The sequence below is a fragment of the Myxocyprinus asiaticus genome, chromosome 13 (genome assembly GCF_019703515.2).
Source record: "Myxocyprinus asiaticus isolate MX2 ecotype Aquarium Trade chromosome 13, UBuf_Myxa_2, whole genome shotgun sequence".
In the NCBI taxonomy this organism is placed as follows: domain Eukaryota; kingdom Metazoa; phylum Chordata; class Actinopteri; order Cypriniformes; family Catostomidae; genus Myxocyprinus; species Myxocyprinus asiaticus.
The window spans coordinates 10923001-10929285 of record NC_059356.1 but is presented as its reverse complement, the minus strand read 5'-3'; positions in this window follow the sequence as shown (position 1 = coordinate 10929285).

Here is a 6285-nt window from a genome sequence, read left to right as displayed (position 1 = left end):
AAAGCACATTTAATAACAACAGACACTGAACCAAAGTGCTGTACTATAGAAAGAAATCAAAGTATAATAATAAATCACAAATAGTAATAACAGCTATGATAATGGAAATCAGTCACACTAGAAAAAGTAATTAATAATTAAAAAATTAACAGAAAAAAGACACACAACTAGAACATAAACATAAAAACAATTTAGACCTCAAACAACTTTGAAAGGTAGGGAGCAAAAATTTGCCTTTAAACTGGATTTAAATATGCAAGGGTATGAGAAGACCTAACATGAAAAGGAAGACTTGTTTCACAACTTGGGGGCAACAACTGAAAAAGCCTGAACACCCTTGGACTTTAAGCGAGAGCGAGGAATGGAGAGAAGTAATTGACTGCAAGACCTTAGTGATCTGGGGGCAGAGGATGGATGAAGGAGATCATAAATACTGTATATTGTGGGGCAAGACCATACAAGGCCTTGAAAACAAGAAGCTAAATCTTAAAATGAACTCTTAAAATAACTGTAACTAGAACTAATTATAATAATTGAACAGAGGACATTCTCAGACTTTAGAATCCTTTGCTGACAGTCCCACTTTACCAAGGGAGTACCATGACTTACCATGACCATATCGCTCTTATGATTGAGCAATAGAGCTGTTTACTGGGGCCATGCCTCCATGCGGTAGGTAGACTGTATCCCCTTTATGCACCAAAAAATTAGCTATGGAGGAATACATCAGCTCTCAAGTCTGGATTTAATTGTTCTTCCTCTTCGCCACTTTTTTTTTTCAAGAAGGATGGTGGTTTCTGTTAAGCATCGCTGTAACCTTCCTCTGATGTCCACAGCCTTTGAACACTTGCGTGGTACCACTATTTTCACTCAGCTTGATATGCGAGCACTTATAACTTGGTACGCGTTTGAGAGTGAGACGAGTGGATGACCACTTTCATAACTACTAATGGGCAATATGAATACCTTGTCATGCCATTTGAATTGGTAAATGCACCAGCTGTCTTTCAGGCTTTTCTAAATTATGATTTGAGACATATGCTTAACCGTTTTGTGCTAGTCTACCTTGATGACATCCTGGTCTTTTTCCACACTAAGGAGTAGCATGTTAAACAGGTCAGAATTTTACTCAAAAGACTATGTAAATTTCCTGTTTGTTAAGTGGGAGAAGTGCAAGTTTCATGTGTCAAAAGTTTTAATTTCTGGGGATTATTATCTCATCTAAAGGCGTTGATATGGACCCGGGCAAGGTGCAAGCAGTCACCCACCACCATAAATCAACACCAACCATTCTTAGGGTTTGCTAACATTTATAGGCACTTAATTTGGAAATTTCGTGCTGCAGCTTCTCCACTCATCGCCCTAACCATGGGAAAGCCATCTTGAATCAGGGGGACACCTGAGGCTCAAATTGCTTTTGAAACTCTGAAGGCACATTTTCTTCTTCTCCCATATAATATCTTTATCCCTTCCTCCCTTTTGTTGTACAATTGGATACATGTGCTTTTTTTCAAGATGCTTGATGTGAACTATGATGTGGGCATTTGAGAACTCCTGGCTGTCAAGTTTGCAATAGAAGAATGGTATTATAGGCTTGAAGGGGTCGAACACCCATTTGTGGTTTGAAATAATCACAAAAAATTGTCCTATATCACAGAGGCCAAACATCTGAATCCTCAACAAGCTAGATGGGCACTTTTTTCAATTTGACATCTCTGATATAGACTCTCAAACAGAGTCTGTCCTGTTTAGCTCTTGTATTGTTGCCGCTGTTAAGTTTAACATTGAATACATGATTATTCAAGTCTTGTAAACAGAGACAGTTCCGAATGAAACCACGTAATGATGCTTATTTGCCTGTAAGGCCTTGTGTACTGTTGTGGGGTAATTTCTCACACCTGGCTGGTCACAATGGAGGTGATTGCATCCTGAAATTCATCTAACATTGTTTTTGATGGCAAGGTATTGTAAGTGATGTCCATTGCTTTGTCACAAAGCACATTTTGTTGCTCTCTCTAAGTTTCCTTCTGCTAAAGAGACAATTTGGTTCTCCATCATATAGTGAGGGTTCATGGGATGCCTTGTGATATTGTTTCTGATAGAGGATCCCAGTTTGCCTCTCACTTTTGGAATGCTTTGTGATCAGTCTCTCTTTAAGGTATCACCCACAACTGAGTGACCAAACAGAGAGTCAATCAAGACATAGAGAAATGCCTGAGATGCTTTGTGTCGTCCAGCCCAGCCAAGTGGAATGATATCCTGCTTTAAGCCGAACTGTCTTACAACACACCCCAGACCTCTTCTATTGGTATGTCTCCTTTTGAATGCCAATTTGGATTTAAACCCCCACTCTCCTTTTGTCAGAAGACTTCAAGTGCAGTTCCATTAGCAGAAGCTTTTGTTGCACGTTTCCGGAGGGCAGGGAGATGGGTTGTACAGCTCGTCATACCTTTTCCAAGGAAAAGACTTGGACAGGGAGTCTGGCTGTCTTCTAAAGACTTACCTTTACAAATGGACTCCAGAAAATGGGCACCACACTTTGCTGGACCTTTTCGCATTGTGCGGAGGATCAATCCTTTGACCTACCAACTTTTTTTTTCTTGCTCATTACTTAAACCTGGACTCACCTCTCCTTACTCTGCTCCTGTTCCTTCTCCTCCTCCTCATCTCATAGGTGGGGGCTTGGCATGTACAGTCAAAAGACTGGTGAATTCCAGACAGGCTGAAAGAGGGCTGCAATATATAGTTTACTAGGAGGGATTTGGCTCTGAAGAACACTCCTGGGTTCCCGCTTGTTTCATTCTGGATGAGGACCTCATACATGCTTTCCACCTTGCTTATTTTGACCACCCTGGGCCACCAGGTGTCAGCTGAAGAGGAGGGGGTCCTGTCAAAGTCATCCAAGTCACGGGGCACCATCCACCCTAGAGTGATTCTAGGAAGTAACTCCTTTCCTACTGAGGATATTATTAACCTGGGAATCATTATTACCTTGTTGGCTTCCTTAATTTGCTCGTAATATTTTGCCCAATTGCAGTTCTTTCCTTGACTTAGTAATTAGTGTCATCAATTAGAAGCATCCATATAAAACACCTATTTTGTTGCTTGTCAGGTCGCTGAGTTTTGTTTTCATATCTTTGTGCTGAACCATGTTTGTTCCCTGTAAAGTCTTAAAGAAAACCATATTGTTTTGTTCTTCTTGAAGAGCTTTTTGTTTGTACTTTGTTTTGAAAAAGGGATACTGGTAAATGTCTTCAGTTCATTCTCACTGTTTTTAGTACTTTAGTTATTGCCTAATTCTCTGCATTTGGATTCATTTAATCTCATCAACTTAATTTATAAATATACAATAAATGTATTTATAAATTCATACTATACTTAAATATAGTATATTTATACATGTATTTATATAAATATACTATATGAACAGTGAAGGAAATGGCCAGATTGTTAGAGGTGCTGTTGAACAGGAAATGCTAGGACTGGGTTAAAGCTCATCATATAAAAAAACACAGCAGGATGTTTACCTGTCAACCTCAGACCAAAGGTTTCCTGAAATATTGGATTGTTGTGTTTAGGTCAGTGGTTCTCACAGGTCAGTTCTGACTGACTAGCAGGTAAAAAAAAAAAAAAAAAACATGCTAACTGAAAATAATAAAAATAAACTGAACTAACTGTATAATGATCCATAGTATAGCTAAATAAATATGATTATCAATTTTGAGGAGAAAAAGGACACATATGTTTTGCCTTGTCGTTGACATCAAAGGCTGGCGTCCAATAAAACTGATATTTCGGCACAAATAAATGTGCAACATGGTAGAAGCTAGCCAAATTAGGCAGATACCAACATAGAAAAGTTGCTTTCCATCCTCTCATCTACTAAAAATCTGAATAAAATCATGCAAAATAAAATAATATGACACAGACCAAAATAAAGAAATAGTTCACTCAAAAATTACAATCCCATCATTTATTCACCCTCGTGTCTGAATGTTTTGGTCGTAAACAACCCGAATTTTTTTTTTCAGGGAAAATCTTTACGCATTAAACGCATTAAAAGCATGAAACCATTGAAAGAGTTTAAAAAACAAAATTGTAAAATTTCTTATTCATGTGATTTATAATAATGTTGCTTATTTTATGGTATTCAGATCAATAACATATTCCAATGTTTGATTTAAAGGACATTTTTCTTTATTTATGTATGATAAAAATGTTTAGTACTGTGTTGGGTCACCACTTGATGTCCAGTGTAAAATTTGAGCCCTGAAGCATAACCAGTTGAGAAGTACTGATTTAGGTATGTAAAAAAATTTGAGATGGCCAGGCCTGAACAAAATAGAATTTGCCACATTTTAAAAAACAACCTTGTCCCATGAGGACTGTCTGATAACGTCAGACGAAACATAAAGACAGAAATGTTCAGCAGGGCCACATTATTTTGCCCAATTTCCTGTATGAGCTACAATTATTTCATAAATAATCCACATGAATACCCTAAGCTTTCAGGTGCCACAACATAAAAAGCTCAAATTACAATAAGAATCAACCGATGGATGTTTTTCAATTGCACTTCTATTGTCATGGACACTAAATATAATAATATATCAATAACAGGCCATATTATTAAGTAACATAGGATTAAATTAAATTAAATTCTTTAATATATATATATATAATATAAATAAGATATGATTTATTCTAAATTTATATACCCAATGCATGTGTGCCAAAACGTGGTCAAACTCCACACATGCAATCCATATGCATCCTTCACAATTGATCCATAACAAACACTCAATCTTAACATATGACTCTTATGAACACATATTTAATGCAATTTATAAGCATTTTGTGTAAAATTTGTTATCCAAGAATTTTCAACCAATGAACAAACCCGGGAGCTCTCTTGCACAACATATGTTCTCACGTTTCTAACACGAGAGAGTGCCAGAAAGCAGGTGTTGCAAACCTCTTTAAAAACACAGTTCTTAAAGGGGACACGGCCAAATTATAAATATACAATAGTTAAATTACATGAAATTTCCCACTTGGCTACACACACACATATCTGCATGCACTTAAAATTTTGACTTGAAATTACACACTCATGGAATGGAAAAATATGCAAAGCAGCCTGATATTACAAAATATAAATGTATTTACTCAATTCATGTTTATAATTGTATAACAAAGTAGAACAATGAACCTGATTAAAACAAAGTCAGAAGGCTTTAAGTTTCAAACGTGCTAAAGCAGTTTTGTGATGACTCATTTAAGTTTAATCTATACTGTACATAGCACTTTTTATGCAGCTCTTTCAGAATTAATCCTCCAGTTTCTGTGCACGAGGTTGAATGTTACATTGCATGAACAAAGACTGAAATCTCATGAACATACTGCTGCCCACTTGATTGAGATTTTGCTGTAACTACATGTACCAGGAAAAAGAGATGCAAATCCATAAACTACTTTATATAATCCTTACCTGCACATCCTACTATGCCAAAGTTAAATGCTTTTGTATTGTTTTTATATTCTGTAGATAACAGTTTGGGTGTTGGCTTAATTCTGGACAAATATGTCAAGTTTTTGTTCATTTAAAGTGACAAATTAAGTTGTACTGTCTGTGAAACATTATATGGTTCTTTTGGTTCATTTTGGAACCAAAATGTCAATATTAGACAATCCTGTTAAAGGACTGAATGCACGTGATTACATAAACCAGATTTAACCTATCTCAGGTCAGTTTTATGGAACTGTTGAACTCAGAGAACTCATATTAAGTAAAAATAATAATAGTAATCATGCCCAAATAATTTAAATTAGCCTCTCATCAAACAAAGACTCTTTAAGTAGTACATGGGCATGTTGGAGGCTGACTACTAGACTGGTACTAAAGATACTATTGTGTATTAGCTGAGACTAGGTGGCCTAGATTTCTTCAGTGCAACAATCAGGGATGTGCCTGGCATCAGACATAAGCCCAGTTCCCTAACTCATTGATGCCACAGCAGTTTAACCAGTTAAGATGTATCAAGGAGCTGAATATTAGACCTGCCTCTGACATATGATGAAATAATCCCTGTGCATGCTCAGTGCAGCACTGCCCACTTCCAAAACATTGCACTGTTTATTTGAGCTGCCCAATAAAGGAAATTTGGCTAAATCAATGGCATGAGTTTGTGGTGGGACTACCTGTTAGTCTAATCAATAAAACAAAGATGGACTGAAAAGTAAGGGTTAAGAAAGAAAGACTTATTATCACTAAGATCAGTTTCC